At 40.1% G+C, this 25,738-nt stretch overlaps 1 protein-coding gene across 3 annotated transcripts in view; it reads left to right on the top strand.

Moving 5' to 3' along the window:
* Positions 1-25,738, top strand: part of FBXO34 (F-box protein 34) — an 82,308-nt gene that overhangs the window by 42,230 nt on the left and 14,340 nt on the right. The window contains exon 2 of one of the 3 annotated variants that reach the window (XM_019968960.2): positions 4,920-5,004. The exons of 1 other annotated variant lie outside the window; for it this stretch is intronic. The gene's annotated coding sequence lies outside the window, so the exon portion shown is untranslated. Of the gene's footprint in view, positions 1-4,919; positions 5,005-9,046; positions 11,909-25,738 lie in introns of those variants that run through there. One more of the 3 variants, XM_070797635.1, reaches the window with a different exon arrangement.

Genomic DNA, 25,738 nt, shown 5'->3' on the forward strand with positions numbered 1-25,738 from the left:
ATGTACTCTGCATAGAAGTTAAATAAGCAGGGTGACAATATACAGCCTTGACGTACTCCTTTTCCTATTTGGAACCACTCTGTTGTTCCATGTCCACTTCTAACTGTTGCTTCCTGACCTGCATATAGGTTTCTCAAGAGGCCGGTCAGGTGGTCTGGTATTCCCATCTCTTGAAGAATTTTCCAGTTTATTGTGATCCACACAAAGGCTTTGGCATAATCAATAAAGCAGAAATAGATGTTTTTTTGGAACTCTCTTGCTTTTTTCATGATCCAGCAGATGTTGGCAATTTGATCTCTGGTTCCTCTGCCTTTTCTAAAACCAGCTTGAACATCAGGAAGTTCACGGTTCATATATTGCTGAAGCCTGGCTTGGAGAATTTTGAGCATTACTTTACTAGCGTGTGAGATGAGTGCAATTGTGCAGTAGTTTGAGCATTCTTTGGCATTGCCTTTCTTTGGGATCAGAATGAAAACTGACCTTTTCCAGTCCTGTGGCCACTGCTGAGTTTTCCAAATTTGCTGACATATTGAGTGCAGCACTCATAACAAGCTCATAACATAACATAGCAAGCTGTAAAACCTTGTTTCATTTTCCTTAAATCCAGAAGTGATTCTATACCAAATCCAAACAAATCAAATCACTCTTAAAGGAATAAGTGAAAACATGTGTAGCTGCTTTGACTGGAGTATATCTGTCTACAGATTGTCTCAGTTCTCTGTGGTAAGCAGATTCCTCCTTAAATATCCTGTGCTGACCATGACTACCCTCATCTGGAGGTGCACAAGAGGATGTGACAGCATTTACTTATCTGAACTGTGTTTTGTAAACTGACTGTATAATAACTTTACTAGCTAGTTAAGGTCAACCTGACAGCCATATAAAGAAAGATTAAAAATAAATACTAAATGCTATCAGTTGTATTTAATATGTTGTGTATTATAATTTGGACTTCCCTGGTGGCTCAGACGGTAAAGCGCCTGTCTACAATGCGGGAGACCTGGGTTCGATCCCTGGGTCGGGAAGATCCCCTGGAGAAGGAAATCGCAATCCACTCCAGTACTATTGCCTGGAAAATCCCATGGACAGAGGAGCCTGGTAGGCTATAGTCCATGGGGTTGCAAAGAGTTGGACACGACTGAGTGACTTCACTTTTTGTAATTTATATGTACTGAAATCTTTTAGTGTCTAGGGTAATAAAGATATGAAAAAAATTGAATTTGTTGCCCCTTAAATGCTCATTCTCCAGTTTGTTGTGTTTTTTATTTGAATTTCTTACAGGGTTAAGTTTAGTCTTTTTGTAGCGTTTTGACAGAATTGTAGGCTTGCAGAGGGAAACCCTTTGTGCGATAGGAAGTCATTTGGTATAAATTGCTGTGGTAACTCCGTGAAGGACAACTGCTACCTTTTCCTGAGTTGGGCCAGGTTGGGTATCATATGATGTAGGAATATCCCAAAATAATAATTGGAGTTGCAGATGACTTAGAATATCAGACAGTAGGAAGATGATTATTAACTTTTTATTGTATGAGTAATCAACTGTAGAAAAATGGGAAATACAACAAATGAAAGGAGAACAGTTTCTTATTGGGAAAACTTGTAATCTGAAAAAAAAGAATCATGAACTAAATCAAGCTGAACTTGGTGCTAGTTTTTCTCATGTTTTTGTTTTGTATTTTTTCTATCAGTGTGTTAAATGCATAGTTTAATGATTCAATAGCTCTATAAGACTTGTTTTGAAAAGCAGCAGTTCTCCCGCTTGATCCCCCACTTCTTCCCTAGAGGCAAACGCTTTAATTTCTTATAGCTGATTCTTACCTCTGTGTTCTTGGAGGGGAGTAAAAATTCTTTCTCCTACTGTCCTCCTGGATTCTGTAGCTAGGATCCTGTAAATGGACTGACAAGAGACATACAAACAAAGGAAAAGCATACACATTTATTTATTGATAATATAGATTTTGTGTGATGAGTCTACATAAGGAAATGAAAACCTGAAGAAGTGGTTAGGCCTGAGCATTTTTTTTTTTTAATGTGTATATGTAGTTATTTGGAGAAGGCAATGGCACCCCACTCCAGTACTCTTGCCTGGAAAATCCCATGGACAGAGGAGCCTGGTAGGCTGCAGTCCATGGGGTCACTAAGTCAGACACGACTGAGCGACTTCCCTTTCACTTTTCACTTTCATGCATTGGAGAAGGAAATGGCAACCCACTCCAGTGTTCTTGCCTGGATAATCCCAAGGACTGGGGTGCCTGGTGGGCTTCTGTCTATGGGGTCGCTCAGAGTTGGACACGACTGAAGTGACTTAGCAGCAGTAGCAGCAGCATGTAGTTATTTGTGGACTTCCCTGGTAGTTCAGACAATAAAGAACCTGCCTGCAATGCGGGAGACCCAGGTTTGAGCCCTAGGTCTGGCAGATTCCCTGGACAAGGAAATGATAACTCACTCCAGTATTCTTGTCTGGAGAATTCCATGGATATAGGAGCCTGGCGGGCTACAGTCTGTGGGGTTGCAAAGAGTAGGACTGAGCGACTAACACACACATGTATGTATGTATTTAGTTACTGCTGCACTGGGTCTCCGTTGCCGTGCATGGACTTTGTCTTGTTACAGTGAGTGGGGCTTCTCTCTAGTTGTGGTACATCGTCTTCTCATTGCAGTGGCTTCTCTTGTAAAGTCATGCGAGTTCTAGAGCGTGGGCTCAGTAGTTGTGGCACAGGGGCCTTGTTGCCCCTTGGCATGTGGGATCTTCCCACAACAGGGATCAACCCTTGTCCCCCACATTGGCAGGTGTGTTCTTAGCCACTGGACTCCCAGGGAAATCCAGGCCTGAGCATTTTGATACTGAGTTTGAAAGAGTAGAAAGTCATGGAAGAATGTGATAGGACAAAATAATATGAGCTATGGTTAATAAATGGGAAGCTTAACAAGGCCAGTTACTTTGAATTTCTCTTTGTCTGTTCATCTTCAGAAATAAGGATCCTCCCTTCCTCCAGATATAGGGAAGGCCTTTCTCACACCAGGGTCTTAGGACCTGCTTCAGAGTCCAAAGAGGTCAGTTAGTCCTTCCTGCACCTGTCATTTCTCAAATTTCTTCAGCTTAAAATAATCACTATGCCAAGGCACTGTATTTTGGGATAGCAAGTTCTGAACCTTGTCATTCTTAATAGCATTCTTGTATTCTGATTTCTTGATTTCTCAGCTTCCGGTATTATCTTTATTTCCTATTATGGCAGATGAAGATATAGTTCTTTTTCCACATCTCCAGGTACCTTTTTTCTTTTCCCATCTTGGTATAGGTGTTCATAACTGCTTAGATCAGTGTTCAGTGTTTACACAGTTAAGAGTGAATGTGCTATTCACAGTTAAGCCATTTAACAAGCTGTGAACACTTTTACTTTTCTATACAATTTTGGTTTTCTGTGAAATTTCTGTTTTTCTTTGTTGTTGCTTACTTTTATATTAATGCCTTTTACAGTTCAGATTGCAACTTGCCCAAATTTCCTTTCAGGAAATCCCAACACTTAAGGTGTTCTATTAGCTTCTCAAATTCCTGAGTATATGGTCCCACATTGACTGGTTGCCCATTGTTTTTATGTGTACCTCTTATTTGGGTCTTCCCTTCACCAGCATCTTAGGGTTACTCTTCCTTTTTGTGTTGAGTTCTAGTTTTTTAGATCTCATATCTTCTTGTGTCTTACTTTGTCAGAACGTATTCTCCAATAGCTGCCTGAGAAAGGGAAGGTTTGATTTTTAATCAGCTTGGAGACTTTGAATGACTGAACCCATCTTACTCTGTCCTTACTTTTAATTGATAGTTTGGCTGGGTATAGAATTCTAGCTTGTAAATTTTCAAGGCATGACTTAATTGTTTTATAGTTTCCTCCAAGTTTACTGCATTGTTCTTGAAGCCGAAGTCATTAAGTTCCTAATTATTTATGTGATCAGTTCTTTTGTTTCTCAGTGTTTAAAATTGCACAATAATATACCTTAGTGTGAGTTTGGTTCCATCCATTGTGCTGAGCATTTGATGAATCCTTTCTGTCACGAAACTGTTTTGTTGATGTGTGTTAGTTGCTCAGTTGTGTCTGACTCTTTGTGACTCCCATGGACTGAAGCCTGCCAGGTGCCTCTGTCCATGAAATTCTCCAGGCAAGAATACTGGAGTGGGTTGCTATTCCCTTCTCCAGGAGATCTTCCTGACCCAGGGATTGAACCCAGGTCTCCTGCATCACAGACACATTCTTGATGACTTCTCCCTTTTTTCTTTTTATCTCCTTTTGAACTCTTATTATTCAGATATTGGACCTCCTGGACTCATGTTCCAGAATTCTTATGCTATTCTATTGAGTTTTTCATTTCAGCTCTTACAGTTTAAATTAGCAAGGAAGCATGCTTGTGATCACTTTCTGATTCTCTCTTTGTTGTCCTTTTTTTTTTTTAACATACTGTTCTTGCTTCATGTTTATATTATTTTGTGCTATATTTCTGAAAATATTAACGCTGTCTTTCTCTCCAGAATTTTCTTTTGCCTGTATAGTCTCTGTCAGGACTAGCTACATAATTTGCAGGGCTGAGTACAGAGTGAAAATGTGGGGCCCCTTGTTTAACATTATTAAAGAATTATAAGACAGCAACAGCAGAGCATCAAACCTAATGTGGAGCTCTTCAAAGTGCAGAGTGCTGTATGACTGCCCAGGTCTCTCAGCTTTCTTTTCCTATTTCCGTTTCTATTTTTTTATACTAGAATGTCTAATGCTTGGCTGTTTCCTGATATTTAAGAGTTGGATCCTAAGAAGCTGACTGGAAGCTCTGAACGTGCAAGTAGGACTTACCAATTGTGAGCTTTGAAGTAGGATGATCTGGCTGGTCAAATATAGTTTGAGAACTTGTCAATATTTTTATATTTTTCCTTGTAGACTAATCGCTGGGCCAATTCCCCAGAGACGTCTCTTCTAATCACTGCCTGGAAGTGAAGGCCTGGCTGTCAGTCTTTTGAGAAAGGTATTGACAAAGGGGTCTGGGCTTAGTGGGTAGTACTAGCACATCAGAGACAGTTGTTTTCAGGAACTTTGTGAGTGAGTTGCTACATACAACAATTATTAAAGATTGTATACAGACTTATTAAATGTTCTATTAAAATTAATAAATATAAAAGCTCACCACTCTCTGTTTATTGTATTACATTTTTAATTGTGGATGCTCTTGAGAGTATGTACATCTGTCTGTAGAGTGGGAATACCATGTTGTCACAGGCATCTCTTCTGAATTCTGCATTTAGTGACATTGGTTGCTTGAAGCAGCTATGGTAAGCAGCAAATATTACAAATAACTACCCTTGTTTCCCCCACTTCCTCTGCTCGCCAGACCCCAGCCAGTTGTTAGACGTTTGTTTATCAACACACTGGGGACTGGAATCTAGTACATATGTTAGCTTATACTGTCTTCACCTTACCTAGTGGTTTCCAGTCCATGTAAACCTCTGTTTATTTATAAACCTTCTTAGATTACCTTCAGTGTTGCATGGGTGAAGGAAAGGCATTTATCTGCCTGCCTGAGAGAGTGGAGAGGGGTACCTGAGAATTGCATTTCAGAAAGATTTTCTGTTAATTCTTCCCATTTATCCCCACTGAGCCTTTTGGAGGCCTATTCCTTGATGCTTACCTTAGGATTCAGTTTTCTTGGGTCTTTGGGTCCTTTACCCCTTAACCATTTATTTTCCAGCTTTCAAAAATTTGTGGCTGTAATCTTCAGTTCTCTTCATCTCTGTGGGTTTTTATTAAAATAAAAGAAAGAAAAGGAATCCCTTGGTGTTCTGGGAAGGATCAGTGAATAGCTATGTGTTTAGTCCATCATCTTTACCCAGAAATCTGGCGTCTAATTCTTGGGGGAAAAAAAAGATTAGGTAAAAGTAGACTCAACAATTTAAGGGAGTTCTCAGTAGGCTTAGTCAGCCTCCTGATTTGCAGGTCATGCATAAATGCAGTCAGGAAGAGATTCTACTGATTCTAGAATATTTTTCATTTCCAAAAAGAAGTAACCATCTGTAAGTAGATGTTGTTAGCTTTTCATATGGATGTGTGGGACATACAGAAATACAGGGCAGTTTTAGGTCATATAGTTTGGTATTACAGAGAATTGGAACCATAGTACCTAATTGTCCTAGATTCTGTAGCCATTCCAGTTGCCCAACAAGTGGCTGGATCTGGCGACCTGGTCACCTCATCTGCTCTTGTGGCAAACGTCTATTGCTCCCTCATGCAGTGAGTCTTCCAATTTTATGACTTTGTCTCCACTCCTAACTTCTGCTCAGATTCAGTGCGCTCATCTCCCCATTAGATTTGATGTGTTTGGGTGGTTAGACTCTCACTGCTGTTAATTTTACACCAGGCCGCCTCTTGGTCCACTAGCTTTCCTTTGTCTGTTTGCTGATGGTTGCCTTTTGGGTAAGGCAAGAGTTGAAAGGTGTTCGGATACCAGTGTAGCAACTAAAGTGAAAGAAACTGTTTGTAATGTCTCAGAAGGGAGTTGTGGGCCTCTCAGACACTTTCTCTTGGATTCAAGGAATGCAGCTATTTACATATATTAAAATTTTTTTTTGTGGTTCAGGGCAGTGACAGTTGTGGCTAAAAGGAACAGATATCTGACAGGATGTAAAAGGAATAAATATTTGATGCTCTGCATGTGAAATTAGATTAGATGTCTAGGCGAACCTTCTTTTTCAAAGCTGTGAAAATGGTTATAGCAATATCCAGTTGTTAAAAATTTCTGTTGAAAGGGCTCTGATAAGTGCTGCTTATTGCCCCCTTTTTCAGTCTTCAGTTTTTCCTCCTTCCCTCATCGTCTTTTGTGTTTTTAACTAGAGGATTTCCCCCCTCTGTTTATGAGATAGAGGCCAATCACTTTGCATGTGCTGTGGACTGGGGTTTTTTGTTGTTGTTATTATTTGTTGTTGTTCAGGCACCAGGTCTGACTCTGTGACCCCATGAGCTGCAGCACACCAAGCTTCTGTGTCCTTCACTGTCTCCATGAATTGGTTCAGACTCATGTCCATCCAGTCAGTAATGCCATCCAACCATCTCATCCTCTGTTGTCCCCTTCTTCTCTTGGCAAAGGAGTTTTTGTGTTTTAAAATCCGTTGTAATTTCTGGTGATCTCTCTGGGAAGAAATGCTGCTCTTTCTCAGGATGGCTTGGGGATTAGGCCAGGTTTTTTCCATATGATTATATGTTCTTTACAGAGAGTCTGAGGCTACTCTGATGGTTCAGCATTAAAGACTCTGCCCATGCAGGAGACTCAGGTTGGATCCCTGGATTGGAAAGATCCCTGGGAGAAGGAAATGGCAACACAGTCCGGTATTCTTGCCTGAAAAATCCCATGGACAGAGGAGCCTGGCAGGCTACAGTCCAAAGGGTTGCAGAGAGTTGGACACAACTGAGTATGCACCACCAAGAGTCTGGAAAGAATTTTTTCTGGGGTTTGAACTTTATTCGTACTAAAAAGTCTTTCACAAGTATAACTTACATCATCTTGAGGGACTTCCCTGGTCCAGTGGGTAAGAATCCACCTTCTAATGCAGGGATGCAGGTTCAATTCCTGGTTGGGAAACTGCTATTCCACATGTAGCGGAGTGACTAAGACCACGTGACGCAGTTAGAAAGCCCGAGCAGTGCAGTGAGGACCCGGCGTGGCCAAAGTGAGACAATAAATAAAATAAAGCTAGGGTAAAAACCATCTTGACTAACATATTTAAACAGGCATCTTATGTGAAAACAATAAAATACTGTGAAATTGGAACTGCCTTGGGGTATCTAGGTCTTAACTGTCATGCTTGCCATAATCACTTCCTCAGAAACTGATGTGCATTTTGCTTGGCATTTCCCACAGCATGCATTTGAGATAGGAATTATAAAAATGGGGGACCTTGTTGGCATGGTTTGGGGAGAATTGTGGTAGCGTTATGGTACCTTTAAGAAAAGCTGGTTCAGGCACTTGACTTTGTCAAGGTGATGGTGATTGCCTGCTTAACCAGCAGCCTCGGAGAGTTTGTTTCCTCAGCCCCACATGATTAAGCAGTTAGCTCTCAGGTAGTGGTGTAACTTGGAGCTGCTGCCACACCTCTCGTGTTTTTGACATCAGATCAGATCAGATCAGATCAGTCGCTCAGTCGTGTCCGACTCTTTGCGACCCCATGAATCGCAGCATGCCAGGCCTCCCTGTCCATCACCAACTCCTGGAGTTCACTCAGACTCACATCCGTCGAGTCAGTGATGCCATCCAGCCATCTCATCCTCTGTCATCCCCTTCTCCTCCTGCCCCCAATCCCTCCCAGAATCAGGGTCTTTTCCAATGAGTCAACTCTTCGCATGAGGTGACCAAAGTACTGGAGTTTCAGCTTTAGCATCATTCCTTCCAAAGAAATCCCAGGGCTGATCTCCTTCAGAATGGACTGATTGGATCTCCTTGCAGTCTAAGGGACTCTTCAAGAGTCTTCTCCAACACCACAGTTCAAAAGCATCAATTCTTCAGCGCTCAGCCTTCTTCACAGTCCAACTCTCACATCCATACATGACCACAGGAAAAACCATAGCCTTGACTAGACGGACCTTTGTTGGCAAAGTAATGTCTCTGCTTTTCAATATGCTATCTAGGTTGGTCATAACTTTTCTTCCAAGGAGTAAGTGTCTTTTAATTTCATGGCTGCAGTCACCATCTGTAGTGATTTTGGAGCCCATAAAAATAAAGTCTGACACTGTTTCCACTGTTTCCCCATCTATTTCCCATGAAGTGGTGGGACCAGATGCCATGATCTTCGTTTTCTGAATGTTGAGCTTTAAGCCAACTTTTTCACTCTCCACTTTCACTTTCATCAAGAGGCTTTTTAGTTCCTCTTCACTTTCTGCCTTAAGGGTGGTGTCATCTGCATATCTGAGGTTATTGATATTTCTCCCGGCAGTCTTGATTCCAGTTTGTGTTTCTTCCAGTCCAGCGTTTCTCATGATGTACTCTGCATAGAAGTTAAATAAACAGGGTGACAATATACAGCCTTGATGAACTCCTTTTCCTATTTGGAACCAGTCTGTTGTTCCATGTCCAGTTCTAACTGTTGCTTCCTGACCTGCATACAAATTTCTCAAGAGGCAGATCAGGTGGTCTGGTATTCCCATCTCTTGAAGAATTTTCCACAGTTTATTGTGATCCACACAGTCAAAGGTTTTGACATACCCTAAGCAAAATGGTGGGACTTTTCCAATGTCTCAGCAATAAAGAAGCTGCCAGTGCAGGAGATGCTGGTTCCATCCCTGAGTTGGGAAGATGCCCTGGAGGAGGAAAAGGCTATCCACTCCAATATTCTCACGTGAAAAATCCCGTGGACAGAAGAGCCTGGCGGGCTATAGTCCAAAGGGCCACAGAGCGACTGAGCATGCAAGATAAATGGTAGGATTAATTGTTTGTCAGTTATCAGCAAGGGTTTTGTTTTTTTCATGCCTCCCTTCATTTGGTGGACACTTTTTAAAAATGTATTTTAAGATGAGAAAGTTTAAAACATTTTTTATGTATAGTCATGGTCTTTTGTTAAAACTGGCTTGCTGTTGCAATAGCAGATGGGTGTGATAAAATGGGAACATGTCAACTGTAAAAAGAAACCAATTCAGATTAAATCACAATTAAAAATATCTCTAATATGAGTCACTAAAATGTTTTTCCTTTGGGTTGACTCTTAATATTGTGTCCTTTTTTTTTTAAGTCATCTTTTGACAAAACCAAGGAATGAAAAAAAAAAAAAAAAAAAAAAGATACAGAGAAAATGACCAGGGGTGCCTTTGAAATTTCTTTATTCAAAGATTTTTAGAACATGGACTTTATCAAGTCAGAGAATCTTGAAAACAAGACAGTTACTTGTAAAAACAGGCTGATACGGGCTTTTTGCTTTTTCGAGTTGTCAAAAGTGGATTATATTATCAGGAATATCTGATCCTCTTGTAATATAAGGAGTATCAGAAGAATATTATCCACAGATGCCTTTCAAATGGTGCCTTACATCCCTTATACCAGTGCCCAAAGTATAATATACCTAGCATACTTGATCTTTTGCTGAGACAACTTGCAACATTTCTAACTGGTCCCAATGCTTAGCTCAGTGCTGAGCCCCAATAGGTGTTCAGCATTTGTTGAATAGAGAAATGAATCATTACGTGTCATATTTCCAAACTGGTGCTTTTCATAGCCATTCTTTGTAAAGCTGCTCCAGGGATTTGTCAGAAAAACTAATCTAACCATGTTATATTTCCCTTAAAAAAAAAATCTTCAGTCGCCTTCATCTACTTAAAGTTTTGCCTTTCAGACTTTCCTCTAAAATTATTTTGCCATTATAAAATTAGCATTCTGTGGTCAGAAATTCAAACAACATTGAAAATAGATGTGAAAAAAATACATGTCCCTAACTCAGCTTCAAAACATCCAGTTTGCTGGGCATTATATACCTTTCTATCTATTTTGCAGACTATAGTCTTTACATTTTTGTTTTACACCATTGTGCTAAAATATTATGCTAAAATAGTGACACTTCATCCCTCCCCCATTGGCCTGGGTGAACTATTTAATGTCATGGAAATTAACCTTTTGTATATATTGCACATAATTAACCTTTTGTGTGTATGTTCTCCCAGTCTTTTGCTTGTCTTTAACTTTATGGTGTCTTTGCCCCAAGTAGATACTTAAAATTTGTATTTAGTCAGGTATTTCAGTGTTTTGTGTTTTTTGCTTCAGTTCAGTTCAGTCGCTCAGTCATGTCCGACTCTTTGCGACCCCATGAATCACAGCACACCAGGCCTCCCTGTCCATCACCAACTCCCGGAGTTCACTCAGACTCACGTCCATTGAGTCAGTGATGCCATCCAGCCATCTCATCCTCTGTCGTCCCCTTCTCCTCCTGCCCTCAATCCCTCCCAGCATCAGAGTCTTTTCCAGTGAGTCAACTCTTCGCATGAGGTGGCCAAAGTACTGGAGTTTCAGCTTTAGCATCAGTCCTTCCAAAGAACACCCAGGACTGATCTCCTTTAGGATGGATGGACTGGTTGGATCTCCTTGCAGTCCAAGGGACGTAGGGACTCTCAAGAGTCTTCTCCAACACCACAGTTCAAAAGCATCAATTTTTTGGCTCTCAGCCTTCTTCACAGTCCAACTCCTCACATCCATACATGACTACTGGAAAAACCATAGCCTTGACTAGACGGACCTTTGCTGGCAAAGTAATGTCTCTGCTTTTGAATATGCTATCTAGGTTGGTCATAACTTTCCTTCCAAGGAGTAAGCGTTTTTTAATTTCATGGCTGCAGTCACCATCTGTAGTGATTTTGGAGCCCCCAAAAATAAAGTCTGATACCGTTAAGGAGTTACTTCCCACTAAGACTTTAAAATCATTTCTCATAACTGACAGTATTAAATTTTGCAGTTTATTCAGTCTGGCACTTTTATGTTTTTATGGTGTAGTAGGCATCTACGTTTTTTTCCTCAGATATTTGGTTTTCTCAGTTTATTCAGACATTCTGCTTTTCCACTCACTGTGCGTCTAATCATTTAGATTGCTGTTTTCTTGAACTCCTTACATGTTTCTGCTCTGCTTCATACTGTTTTGGTTACTATAGTCTTAGCATAATTTTTTTTAAGAGTTTTATGTTTTTCCCAGTTCAGATCTTATTCTTTTTCATCTACTTTTAAAATGTAGATAAGAATCACATACCATAAGATTCACCTTTTTAAACAAATAATTTTTATTTTGGCCTTACCATTTGGCATGCAAGATCTTAGTTCTCCAACCAGGAATGGAACCTGCACTCCCTTGAGTGGAAGCAGAGATTCTTAACCACTGGCCCACCAAGGAAGTCCCAGGCTTTTCTTTATTGTGGTGAGTGGGATCGCTTCTCGGCCTTTTGGCTAAGATCAAGTGTATTGTGGTGAGTGGGGAGTACTCTCTGGTTGTGGTGTGCTGGCTTCTCATTGCAGTGGCTCATCTTGTTACGGAGCACAGGCTCTGGGGTGTGTGGGCTCAGTGGCTGCGGAACACAGGCTCTGTAGTGGCTGCACGCAGGCTCAGTAGTTGCAGCTCCCAGGCTCTGGGGCACAGGCTCAACAGTTGTGGTGCACAGGCTTAGTTGGGGCTCCCCTGGTGGCTCAGATGGTAAAGAATCTGCCTGAAATGCAGGAGACCTGGGTTTGACCCCTGAATCAGGAAGATCCCTTGGAGGAGGGCATGGCAGCCCACTCTAATGTTCTTGCCTAGAGAATCCCATGGACAGAGGAACCTGGTGGGCTACAAGTTCATAGGGTCGCAAAGAGTCAAGACATGGCTGAAGCGATTTGGCATTCCCGCACACACAGGCTCTGCAGCTTGTGGGATCTTTCCAGATCAGGGATTGAACCCGTGTCAATTATTAAATAATAATCCATTTTTTCTTTATATTATGATTTATCTGTTCATCCACTGGTGGAAATCTGGGTTGTTTTCCCCTTTGGCTATTCAAGTGTAGTGCTGCTATAAACTTGTGCACAGTATTTTTTTAAGTACCTCTTTTGGGTACATACTTAGGAGTTGGAATGCTGGGTCATGTGGTAATTCTTTTTAAAATGTTCTGTTTTTGTTTTTAATTTTGATCTTTTATATAATAAGTTTTTGTACCATTAAACCAAATAGTTTTTAATGTGATTGTTTAATTTGAAAGCACCGTAACATGTAGTGTGCAAATAATTACAGATTTTCTTTCAATGTTTCAATCTTTTTTTTTTTGGTAATATGATGGCTGGCATCTTCATTCTTGATTCTGAGAGGGAGTATTTTTAATGTTTTGCTAGTGTGTATGCTATTTTCTGTAAATTTCTGGTAGAATCCTTTTGTTAAGATAAACTTTTACTTTATCTCTAGTTTGCTAAGAACTATTTTTTAGAATTAGGAATATGTGCTGGAATATTATTTTCTTTTAAGAATTTATTAAGATGTGGCATCTCTCCTTTAAACTGTTAATGTTTTGGAAGATTGGGCTTGGTACTATAATACTGGTGCTTTGGTTGATTCTTGGTTACTTCGGTGGATTTTTCTTCCCATTCAGACCAGTCAGAAAACCAATCTGAGAACCTCTGTTCTGGACATTTCTGTAGTGCCAAGTTCAGTGATGGTGTAGAGCTGTGCATGTTAACATACACTCTAGCATGCTGGGAAGGATTGAAGGCAGGAGGCGAAGGGGGCAACAGAGGAAAAGATGGTTGAATGGCATCATCAACTCAACAGACATGAGTTTAGGGAAGCCTGTCATGCTGCAGTCTGTGGGGTCGCAAAGAGTCGGACACTACTTAGAGACAACAACAACAGACGTTTACTTTCTTCAGTCCTCTTAGTCCCTTCATTTGTTCCTGTAAATTAAGCAATTTAAAATCTTGTTATTCAGAATTAAGAAGCATACTCCTTTACATGTTTATAAATATACTCCATAACTGCCTCTGCTGGTCCTCCTACCTCATTCCTGATTAAAAAAACAAAGCTACAGAATGCTTTGAATTTTCATTTGGAAATTATATCTGTTTCTAGGGCTCTCATCACCCTAGTAACAAGGAGCCAACTCCATTACTTTTCAAAAGGACCTAAAAACAATCCAAATACCTCTTCATAGGTGAGACTGCAGGCCGGCTCAAGGTGTGTCTAAACATTCTCAGCGCGCACAAAATAGAACTGAGGTAGTTTGCAAAGGAGAAGAAGTAAAATCTAAAATCTGGAGTTGAGAGGCTCCATCACTTCCAAACAAATCTTGGTGGGCTCTACTTGCTGCTTGAGGATGATCAAGTAGCTTCCTATTAATAAGGCTCATTAATATGATTACCACACTCCACCCTCTAGTCCACATTGAAGATGACTGGTAGAGAAGGTCTAGGGGACTAGAGAATCAAAGAAGGTGAAGGTTAGAAGTGATATTTACTTATTTACTTGATGCACCACATAGCATGGAGGATCTTAGTTCCTTGACTAGGGATCAGATTTGCTACCCCTTTAGTGGGAGCTGAGTCTTAACCACTCGGCCACCAGGGTTAATCACCAAAAAGTAACTTTTAGATTTGGGCCAAATTGTGTAGGTGGGGGCCACAGGTAATCTTTGGTATAAACATGTTGTGGTTAGATTTTGAAGTGCCTTGTCTTAGATCTTTCTGTGGGACAATGTTGTTTGGGGCCTGTGTCTTTAGAGATTTTCCTTAACAGTTGGTTTAAAGCTAAGATCTGAGAAGAACATTGGTGGGAAGAAAAAAAGATAGATTGTGATTTGAGATTTGTCACCTGAAACATCTACCCTGATTTTATCTAATCTTTTAGCTTATGAGTAGAATTAAAGAGCTTAGGAAAATCAAAGTATAATTGATTTTAGACTAGCCAAATCATTTTCTGTATGGATAATGATGAACCCCCTAAAAGCATAAGTTTAATTGTTATATCAGGAAAAAAGGAAAGTTTGAGATGCTTATTAGATATCCAAGCAGAGATTTCAGATAGTCAGTTTACAAATCTGAAAGGCTGGGGGCTAGCCACTTTGCGCAGTGTGTTGGTTAATTTATTAACCGTTACCCCTGGGGGTGTGGGGAGCCTAGACTGTTAGTTCCCAAACTGTTTGAGGAGCCCTGAGGCATCATAGCTAACTTGGGCAGAATGTTTCAAATTTCCAGGAAAAGAGTACAGATGGTGCATCTGTTTTTTAAAAGTTTTAAAAAAGATGTTTGAGTTCTGTGCGTGTGTGTGTGCCCTATGCTGCTGGCATCAACCGAGAGCAGTTTTTGTATGTGCACCTATTGTTTCTTGGAGAAGGAAATGGCAACCCACTCCAGTATTCTTGCTTAGAGAATCCTGTGGACAGAGGAGCCTGGTGGGCTGCCCGTCTATGGGGTCGCACAGAGTCGGACACGACTGAAGCGACTTACCATGCATGCATGCATTGGAGAAGGAAATGGCAACCCACTCCAGTATTCTCACCTGGAGAATCCCAGGGACAGAGGAGCCTTTAGGGCTGCTATCTATGGGGTTGCACAGAATCGGACATGACTCAAGCGACTTAGCAGCAGCAGCAGCTATTGTTTCTTACAGAAGAAATCCTACATAAGCAAACATGAAATTTATATCTTACTCAAATCATTCCCCAGTGTATCAGTATACCACACAGCAGAACTTATTGTATTTAGAAGTTCCTGGAGAATGTGGTAGAGCATCTACCCTGAAAGACAGAAAACCACTGCCTGGAAGGCCAGGAAAGGACTGGTGGAGAATTGCACAAAATGTCTTTAAAAAGCAATTTATTTCTAAAATTCTTGCATATTTTGCATTCTTTCTCCAATTATATTATCCCATTCTTAAACCTTAAAAATGATTCAGGTTAATTCCATGGAATAATAACATTTGTGGCAAGAATGAATGGTTAAGTACACTCTTCTCTTTCAAGTGAGTATATTCTTCAACTTTGAGGTATGATGATTCAGAAAATTAGGGAGAGTTGAGAACTCTTGGATGCCATCAGACATCTTTAGAAGAACCATAATCTAGCAAATGAGCACTTAGATTTAGAACTGTCAATGGAATTAGTTGAAACTCAGAAGAGTAGGAACACCTAGTAAGTTAAAATCCATTTAGGTAATCGGGTGAAGAAAGTATGTAATAAGTGGAAGTTGATTAGGCCTTAAGGAGGAGCTTAAAAACAAAATTTTAAGCCATGTTTGTTCTGCCTTTAGGAGAGAGAATGGTGGGGGATGAGGCTGAATCTTCCTATATTGAATGAGTTCTTGGGAGGGAGAAATACTGACTGTTGCTTAATCAGCTTAAACTGAATTCTTCCTTAGAGTCTTCTTCTTTCTTCACTTTTTCATACATAACTCAAACCTCCTGGTTTAATACTAGAAAGGGGACAGTATAAATGGAGGACTCAGGTATTCCAGTTTCTGAAATCTTATGCCTGAATAGGGCTTCCCTGGTGGCTCAGAAGTTAAAGCGTTTGCCTGAAATGTGGGAGACCCCGGTTTGATCCCTGGGTCGGGTAGATCCCCTGGAGAAGGAAATGGCAACCCACTCCAGTATTCTTGCCTGGAGAATCCCATGGAGGGAGAATCCCATGGAGGGAGGAGCCTGATAGGTTACAGTCCACGGGGTCGCAAAGAGTTGGACACGACTGAGCGACTTCACTTTTTTTATGCCTGAATATATCATTAGTGCAAGATGCACATACCTCTCACTTCCATTGCCCTCCATATTTACCTTTATGTATCATATGTGTTTTATTCATGTCACCCACCTAGAACCCAGGTTTGATGAGAATGAAGATTTTTGTACTTGGCAAATGTTATACCTGCAACTTCTGAAAGATTTCCTGGTACATGCTCAATATATGCTCGATAATAGTGAATTATTGAAAGATCTGTTCTGTAAGATTTGAATAGAAGGAGAAATAATTACCCTTTAAAAAATGATTGTATTTCTTTTTGGCTGTGCTGGGTCTTTGTTGCTTTGCACGGGCTTTCTCTAATTGCGGCCAGCGGTGCTTCTCTTCCTTGAGGTGCATGGGCTGCTTATGGCAGTGGCTTCTTCTGGTGCAGAGCACAGGCTGTAGGGTGCTCCAGCTTCAGTCGTTTCAGCTCCTGGGCTCTAGAGCGAGGCTTTGTCGTTGTGACACATGGGCTTAGTTGCTCCTTGGCATGGGAATCTTCCTGGATCAGGGATCAAACCTGTGTCCCCTGCATTGGTAGGTGGATTCTTACCCACTGGGTTACCAGGGAAGCCCAGAAATAATTACTTGAACATTCAAATTAGAGACTGGAAATGGTTCTATACTTGTGAAATGGAAGAAAATTCACCAAAGGTGAATTTTTTAGGTTTAGGATTGGTGAAAATCCTCAAAGTTAAGGGGCCTTCTCTCTCTATGCCCGTCTAGAAAGTAGCAGTTTGAGTGCATCACCAGCGTTGCCTGTCTGGATGATAGGCCAGCCTTTTCTGTAGTTTTAATCAAATCACTGTGGTATGTACTTACAAATACATTAATAGTTTTTCCTATGCTGCTGTCATCCTCTTTTTCACTGTACAACTTCTGGTCTTGGGAGCAGTATCTTGTAAATTTGAAGAACGTATGAATACCATCCAAAGGAAGAAATTTATTGAGGCCCTTCAGTATGAGTAGAATTGAAAATTTTTTTACATTATAATGTAATTAAATATATATGAACAAAACTAGTAAACTTTGTATGCTCCTCGATTTACACAACTATCAAGAGAAAATAGGTACATGATGTATACAGTACTTCAGTATTTTTTGATGTTACTTTGAATAAAGTTTGGAAGCTAAATTGACACATGCAGTACAAATGCTGACATTCAGTCTGCAGATTCTTTTGTGTTTGTCAGGTTTTAAAGATGCGGTGGTTACTCACAGTACTTTTTCTCCATTTGAACTGCTGCTGAAACCTTTGTTAACATTATTTGGCTTTCATTTTGAATTAGAGTTTCAAACATTGGAGCATATCTGTAGGTATTAAATAATTATTTTCCAAGCAAATTCAGGAACTGAAGAATATTCTATTTAATCATGCATTAGTGTTTTAATATTTTTCTCACATAAACATTCCGCTCAGTAAAAGTAAGAATTAGAGTGAATATTACCCTCCATGACGACATTCAGTGTTGTGTGCAACCCTGAATAGAGGGGTTTTTTTTTTAAAGAGAACGAAGTGTTGACTTTTTATTTATTTATTTCCGGCTGCGCTAGGTGTTTGTTGCTGCACGCAGGCTTTCTCTAGCGGCCACTCTTGGTTGTGGTGTGAGGTCTTCTCACTGCTGTGGCTTCTCTTGCTGCAGAGCATGGGCTCTAGGTGTGTGGGCTTAGTTGCCTCTCAGTACGTGGAATCTTCCCACACCAGGAATCAAACCCGTGTCCCCTGCATTGGCAGGCCGATTCCTAAGCACTGGACCACCAGGGAAGTCCTGAATAGGCTGATGTTAAAGTGTCTACTCTCTTCCCTTGTAGCTCAGTCGGTAAAGAGTCTGCTTGCAATGCAGGAGACCCGGGTTCGATCCCTGGGTCGAGAAGATCCCCTTGGAGAAGGAAATGGCAACTCACTCTGGTTGTTGCCTAGAGAATCCCATGGACAGAGGAGCTTGGCAGGCTACAGTCCATGGGGCTGCAAGAGTTGCACACAACTTAGCGGCTAAGCCGCCACCACCAAAGTGTCTGCTTACATTTGAACCTGGTCTTAGCACTGTCACCTCTCAGGTGATGCATGTTAGCTTTTGGTTGCTCCCGGGACATTTTTAGTTCTTTGCTAATCACAGTAGAAGATGTTTTGGATACAGAGCTTTTTTAGATTGTCTTAAAACTGGGAGGGAAGTTTAATACAAGATGTTTAATACAAGATGGGACTGAGTGTCAGTTCCTGAAGTAAAACATATTGAAGAATGTTTTCAAAAAAGAGAACTTGGTGAGCCTCTTTATTTATTTAAATCTTTTATAACTTAAAATACGATGTTTTAAATTTTTAGCGTATCAGAAGATGTTGACCTCTGAAATAATGACTACATCACTACTGTGATCTTGAGCAGGTTTCAGTTTCTGGGCTTTTATCTCCTTTTTCGCACAGTGGTTGCGGGCTGTGAACTACAAAAACACAGAGGAATATGAAGTTTGTGGTGACATGAGGACCTCAAGGGGATAGGTAGGCATGCAGAGATTGGGGAGAAAGGAGCAGCTGGCACAAAGGCCCCAACCTGCAAATAAGCTGAAGAACAGAAAGAGGGCTAAGTGAGATCTTTATGAAAGTGCTTTGTAGATACAAAACATTCCTTGCAGCTCAGGTGCAGTTACATTTAGGAAAGATGTTTGTTTTCTTTTTCCAATGGACTGGTTTGTTAGCTACAGGGCCATCTTGCCTAGCGAGTAGGATCCTGCTTTGAGGATCCTGCTTTGAGGATGGAAAGCAAGAATTATACCCATGAGTCACAAATTCTAGCAGTTTGTGAATTAGGATTACTGTTATGTTATTGTACTAATAATCTTGTATATAAGATTGGGCAATAGGACAGAGGAATAAGCTTGTTAATAAAAATTTAGGGGAGAGAGTTTTGTTTGGCTTTGCTGTTTGGTATCTGTAGTTTTGCATCTATTTAACCCAGCACTGAAATCTGATCAGGTTTTCCTTTGTGGTTGCTTTGTTAATAATTGAAGTACCTCACGGTTCTGGGTGTGAATTCTGCATACTTTATATAACTAATTTAGAACCAGGGAAGTTAGGGCTTTCTATTGAAGTAATTAAATCATTATGGTGTTTTTTTAGTGTAAGTTACATATATTTCTGTGTAAGTTACGTATATAATATATATACGTAATATATATATATTATATACTTTGTGTAAGTTATGTATATAATATACATATATTTCTATGTAAGTTATGTGTATAATATATATACACAGAAATAACCAAAACATTATAATAGGACATAGTTTATGCTTTTATATACCTTAAAGATGGAAGTTTAAAAATTTTCTTTGTGTCCTCTTTCTAGTTTGGATGTGCAGGAGCCTGTTTATCATCAGTTTTGTTAACACTGATATTGTTTTTTTTTTTAATCTATAAGTAAACATGTCCTTAGACAGCTGTGTTTAATATCCTAAAGAATCATGTGGAGACTTCACAGTGTTTCTTACCAAAACTTAGAATCTATATATTTTAGTATTTAAAGGATGCGGCTGGGGCTTTGAAAATGAGACAGAGGTTGCCTAACTCATAGCTGAATGCCTGCATATCTAGATTGTTCTGTTCTGGAGGTTCTTAGTAACATGGAAGTTTTTATTGTAGCTAAAGTGACAGTACGTGGAAATGTGTGTGCATGGCTGGTGAGCAGGATTTTCTTTAAAAGCTGATACTGCATAGGAATGTCTTAGGTAACTAGAGCGCTGGAAAAATGCTGCTGCTCAAGCCCAAGTACTTTTTGTTTTACAGAAAACTGACCATGGGCTGGAGAGCCTCTGCGTCTCCACCTCACACACCTCCCATCTCTGAGAGAGCAGGGCACTAGATCAGGAAATGATGGGTGGAGCTGCTTAGTTGCATCAACTTCCTGGGCTGCCCAAGCATTGATTAGTCAGACACTCCTAATGTTCCAGGATCGGCTGGCTTCTTTTAAGTCCTCAGGCTTGACATTCATGCTCATGAAAACGCTTGCATGTGCAGGGCACTTTGCTGCATGCTCTATAAGAGATACAGAAAGGAGTAAGATTATTCTTACCTTTCAGGAGCTTTACAGTGTAGTAGGGGAGATGAAGACAAGGTAGACACGGTAAGGGACCCAGGAGAGTATTCTGAGAATTCAGACAAGGCTTATAGTAACGTTGATGGGTAGGGCTGGCGCTGAGGATGAGACCTAGGCAGGGAGGGACCCAGTTCCGTTTCAGTAGTTCCTATGGTTAAAGAGTGATAAAGTGGGGAAGAAAGGTCAGATGGCTACTGTGAAGGTGAAGGCAAAGGAGGAGGAGGAACCAAAGCAGCAGCTATTTAATCATAAGCCCTGAGATTTCCCCAAAATTCTGTCCAAAATTGTTTTTGTGGATATTCTGGCACTTTTCTGGGGCAGAGAACTCAGACCTTTTCTCAGATTCTGAAAAGGATCCAGGTTCCAAGAAATTTGAGAATCAGTGTGCTGAGTTTTCAACCTTAGATGACTGAGAAGATGTTGAGGCTTTGTAGAGAAAAAGGAGATCATGTGGCACAACTTTTCTTGTGGGAGGTAAGGTGGAATTTGGGGCTTATTTCTGAGATTATGAAATAGTCCCCTGAGTGGGGAGGTTGCCTTGTCAAACTGGGTGTCCCACCTAGCAAGTTAGATGGATCCATTAATGATCTGGTACAACCCCTAAGGGCAGGTGTTTTCTTTCAAAGGAGTTCCTTAACATATTTCCCCCTGTATTTGGAGTCTGGATTGATGAAGATGTGGGAGACGAGGATACTACTGTAGAATAATTCTGGCATTTTTCTTGGAATTCCTTTGTGTAAAGTGATCTGTACTTGACCCAATGAGGGATTTATAAAATTTCAGACAGGGATATACTCCTAAGGAGTTGATGGTATGTAGCTTTTTCTTTGGCTTTTTGTTCAGCTTGGATCTGTGTATGTTCAGTTATCTTTGGGTCTTTGATTATTTCCTGGGCAAGAGAAACATTTCTATTAAAATGAACTTAAAGTGACTGTTGTCTGTGACAGTTGTAAATATACTGTACTTGTAATTAGGAACCTCTGTACAGACCATTTAGTGACTTGTAGACAAATCATTTGATTGTTTTACTAATTGTTATATAAATATATGTGTATATACACATACATGGCCTCATATAAAATATTATGAAGCACATTTTAAAAATGACCCAGCAGGAATTCCCTGGTAGCCCAGAGGTTAGGGCTTTGTGTTTCCACTGCAGAGGGCACAGGTTTGATCCCTGGTCAGAGAACTAAGATCCTCACGTGTCACGTGGCAAAGCGCCCCCCCAAAGAAATGACCTAGCATTTAGTATTTGTTATACTTAGTTGGTCAGCTTCCACATGGTTAGCTTCCACATTTGTGAAATGGGAATAATAAATAATAATAGTAATTTTATGTATCTCATACAATTGTCCTGAAGATGAAATTAATACATATACATACAAAATCAAACTCCATAGTTTACAGCTTAAGTACTCAGTAAATATCAATGGTTACATTATTAATAATATTAATATTTTAATATTAATGATATAATTTCCCCCTTCCCCATGAGTGAATGTGGGGGGTGACTGTTGTTAGAAGAGAATTTGCAATAAGATATCTTTAAATAGCAAAATTTCACATGTATTTATTTAAATGTTTATATTTTTCTTTGAAGTTGTGAAAGTTAAGAGCATTTTTTGTGAGGCAGATTCAGGCATTAAGCTGCACATTTAGGTTACAGAATGAGGGCCTGGAAGTCATATTCGTTTGAGAAATGAGTTGCTTGGTCTTGACCACTGTTGTCTTTCAGTTCTTTTTTGACTGCCTGTGTGTCCGTCTCTCTTTTCTTATCTTTTTTGTGCCTTCTGGTTTATTTCCTGTTCAGTTTTCAGTAAAGGGCGTGAAGAACTTCTGTTGGTTGGTGCCCTGGGTCTGAACCAGGAAGGAGTACTGCATCAAACAGCCTGGGGCTTATCTGGGACGGACTTAACAATAATCCCTGCAGAGCTCCCTAACCAGGGAACCTGTGAATTCCAGTTTTCTCCCTCTAAATCAGAGGGTATGCAGTTCAACTGTGTGTGCATAATGGACATTTCTGGACTCATCCATCTATCGTTTTCAGATGCTTCCATTTATTTATTTCTCCTGTAATAAATTCGCAGAACCAGTAATTCTGCGAATATTTAGTTAGGTAACAAATACAGAGATGGTTGGATGGCATCACCGACTCAACGGACATGAGTTTGAGTAAGCTCCGGGAGTTAGTGATGGACAGGGAAGCCTGGCGTACTGCAGTCCACGGGGTTGCAAAGAGTCAGATATGACTGAGTGACTGAACTGAACAAATACAGAAATAATAGAATGATAAACCCCACTTTGCTATTGCTCAATAGCAATAATTTCAATAATTTGTCATCTAATTGCCAATCTTGCTTGATCTGTACTCTGAACCACTTCTCCACCTTTTTTTTTTAATGTGGACCATTTTAAAAGTCTTTATTGAATTTGTTATAATATTGCTTCTGTGTTTGTGTTATTTTTTTTGGCTCCGCACCCCCTGCATTGGAAGTCAAAGTCTTAACCACCAGACCACCAGGGAATTCCTTCTCCCATGTTGTTTTGAAAACGTATCATTTAAGCTTAAAAGTTTTTAGGATGTATATCTAAGGGATGAGGACTTAAAATCACATACGTACATGCACACATATATATTAACTTTTTCTGTCTCCTGTATTTCCTCTGAGACTAGTGCTAAAGAATAGAACTGAATTTTTTTAAGTGTCTTTTTTCCCCCCATCAGGAGTATGTAATGTCTGGTTGTGTTTCAGTTTCGTGATGTTAGCAGCTACTGATAATCATTGCCTAGATCCATTAATTCAGTAAAATTTGGAAAATGGTGATATCTATCATTCCTTCTGTTTATTTTGAATCAAAACCTGTCAGGAAATAAAATTTTACTTAATGCATTTAATGAATTAAATATTTTATTTTGAATTAATATTCTCTTTCTCTGACTTTGTAGCAGTGATTAAATATAGTACATGATTTGGTGTTGAGATGTTCTATATGCTGTGTAGGGTAGCTGATTACTTCAGGATGACTTCAGACCCACCTAGTTCATCAGCTTATGAAATTGTCTTAGATTGCTTACTGGTGGTTATTTCCTAGCAAGAAATAATTATTAGGGATAAATATGCCTTGTAATTAGTGTGTACTTGCCTACTTGTATATTATTAATTGCTGTTTTAAAGTCTTATTTGCTTATATAAGTCATTTCTTTTAATGAACTTATACAATTAATTCAAAAAGTCATTTCTGGGCAAAAAAATATGATTGATTAAAAATCATTTCTGGGTCAAAACTGTGTCTGCTTAGTGTAGTTAACGGTGGGATTACTTACTGAAGACCTTAGTTTCAAAATTGTGCTTTTTTTTTTTTTGGTAAACTTGTAGAAGGGAGGCTTGGAAGGTGATCTGATATTGTTGAGTTTTGTAGTTTACAGTAAGTCCTATTTCTTAACCTGCATTTTTACATTTGAGTATTATTCACTGGGTTGTGGTGCCCACTTGATATCTTTGATGACCTTCCAGATATTCCTGTTAATATGTATTATATGAGTATTTTTGTTTGTTTATGGAAAGAATTAATTTGTTTAGAAAAACCCTGTCATGTCTTTGGTATTTCATTTAAAGCAAGAAGCTGAAACTGGTGAACTGGAGAGTGATAGATCAATCTCAGGCCTAGTGGTCGGAGCAGCTCACAGAGAAGTTAATGACAGTATCTGTGGTGGGGTTAATAGGAGAGACTTTCTTCAGTGAGTCTAAAAGTGACCAGATAACTAATACATTAGAGAACTAATACATTCTTACTATCTTCTTTACTCTCTTCACATCTTGTCAGGCTCAGTGCTCCTCAGGTGAGCTGAATTTGAATTCCCTTTCTAATCATAGCTGATAAGTGTAATTGAATTTATTCTTCTTATATATCTGCAGTGGGGAAAAAAACCTGATTTTTTCAATAGTATTCCAGATGGATCTTTAGTAACTTAATTTTTAGGTAATGCTTTAGAAAATAATAGTATAATAAATCGTTTTAACAAATAGCAGTTTTGTTTTCTGAGACACTTGCCACACATTCTTCTTGCCGCTAGTGCCGTGTTGAATCCAGGAGGCTATGGCCAGCCAGTTGCGGTGCTTGTGCAGTAGGGACGGATGTTGATCCTCTCTCTGGTTTCCAGATTCAGGCTGTATAATGTAGAACACATCATTCAAATCCAACGAACGTTTTTTCAGTAAAATTCTAGGGCAGTAGTGGTATACCAGGTAGACAAGGGTCCCTGTCCTTGGGGGCTTACATCTTAGTGAAATTATATCCACAGAGTTCCCTAGGTCAAATTCTATATAAACTCGTCCTTTGCCCAGTTGTGTGAACAGGTCCAAAGCTGCTTTTTGAGGAAGGTCAAAGAAAGTACTTTTGCATAGAGAGTAGCCAGGTTTAAAAATTTCACAGCACAATGTTCTTTTTGCTGGCTGCCTTTGGTATTTAGAAAATAATGGAGCTTCTTTCACTAAACAAGATCTGCTAGTGATTTCTGCCTATCGCTGCTGCTGCTGCTGCTGCTGCTAGGTCGCTTCAGTCGTGTCCGACTCTGTGCGACCCCATAGGCGACAGCCCACCAGGCTCCCCCGTCCCTGGGATTCTCCAGGCAAGAACACTGGAGTGGGTTGCCATTTCCTTCTCCAATGCATGAAAGTGAAAAGTGAAAGTGAAGTCACTCAGTTGTGTCCGACTCTTCGCGACCCCATGGACTGCAGCCTACCAGGCTCCTCCATCCATAGGATTTTCCAGGCAAGAGTACTGGAGTTTCTTAGTTTAGATTTTCTGTAATAATATATTTTTTTCTCTTCTCCCCTCTGCCCACCTTTAGTGTTGGCTAGTAGGATTAAAAGTTACTCTGATACTGTTTGGTTGATCATTAGCTACTTCCAGGCCTTTGGAAGGTACCTAAATGTAAACATGATTACTTTGTGTACTCAAAGAAAAGTTTTATATGAGATGTGTTATCAGATCAGATCAGTCACTCAGTTGTGTCCGACTCTTTGTGACCCCATGAATCGCAGCACGCCAGGCCTCCCTGTCCATCACCAACTCCCGGAGTTCACTGAGACCCATGTCCATCGAGTCAGTGATGCCATCCAGCCATCTCATCCTCTGTCGTCCCCTTCTCCTCCTGCCCCCAATCCCTCCCAGCATCAGAGTCTTTTCCAATGAGTCAACTCTTAACATGAGGTGGCCAAAGTACTGGAGTTTCAGCTTTAGCATCATTCCTTTTAAAGAAATCCCAGGGCTGATCTCCTTCACAGTGGATTGGTTGGATCTCCTTGCAGTCCAAGGGACTCTCAAGAGTCTTCTCCAACACCACAGTTCAAAAGCACAACTACATAAAACCCAGTATGTGATTTTTGTCGTAACATAACAATTTGGTCTCCTCAGT

This window comes from Bos indicus, chromosome 10, assembly GCF_029378745.1.
Source record: "Bos indicus isolate NIAB-ARS_2022 breed Sahiwal x Tharparkar chromosome 10, NIAB-ARS_B.indTharparkar_mat_pri_1.0, whole genome shotgun sequence".
Taxonomy (NCBI): Eukaryota; Metazoa; Chordata; class Mammalia; order Artiodactyla; family Bovidae; genus Bos; species Bos indicus.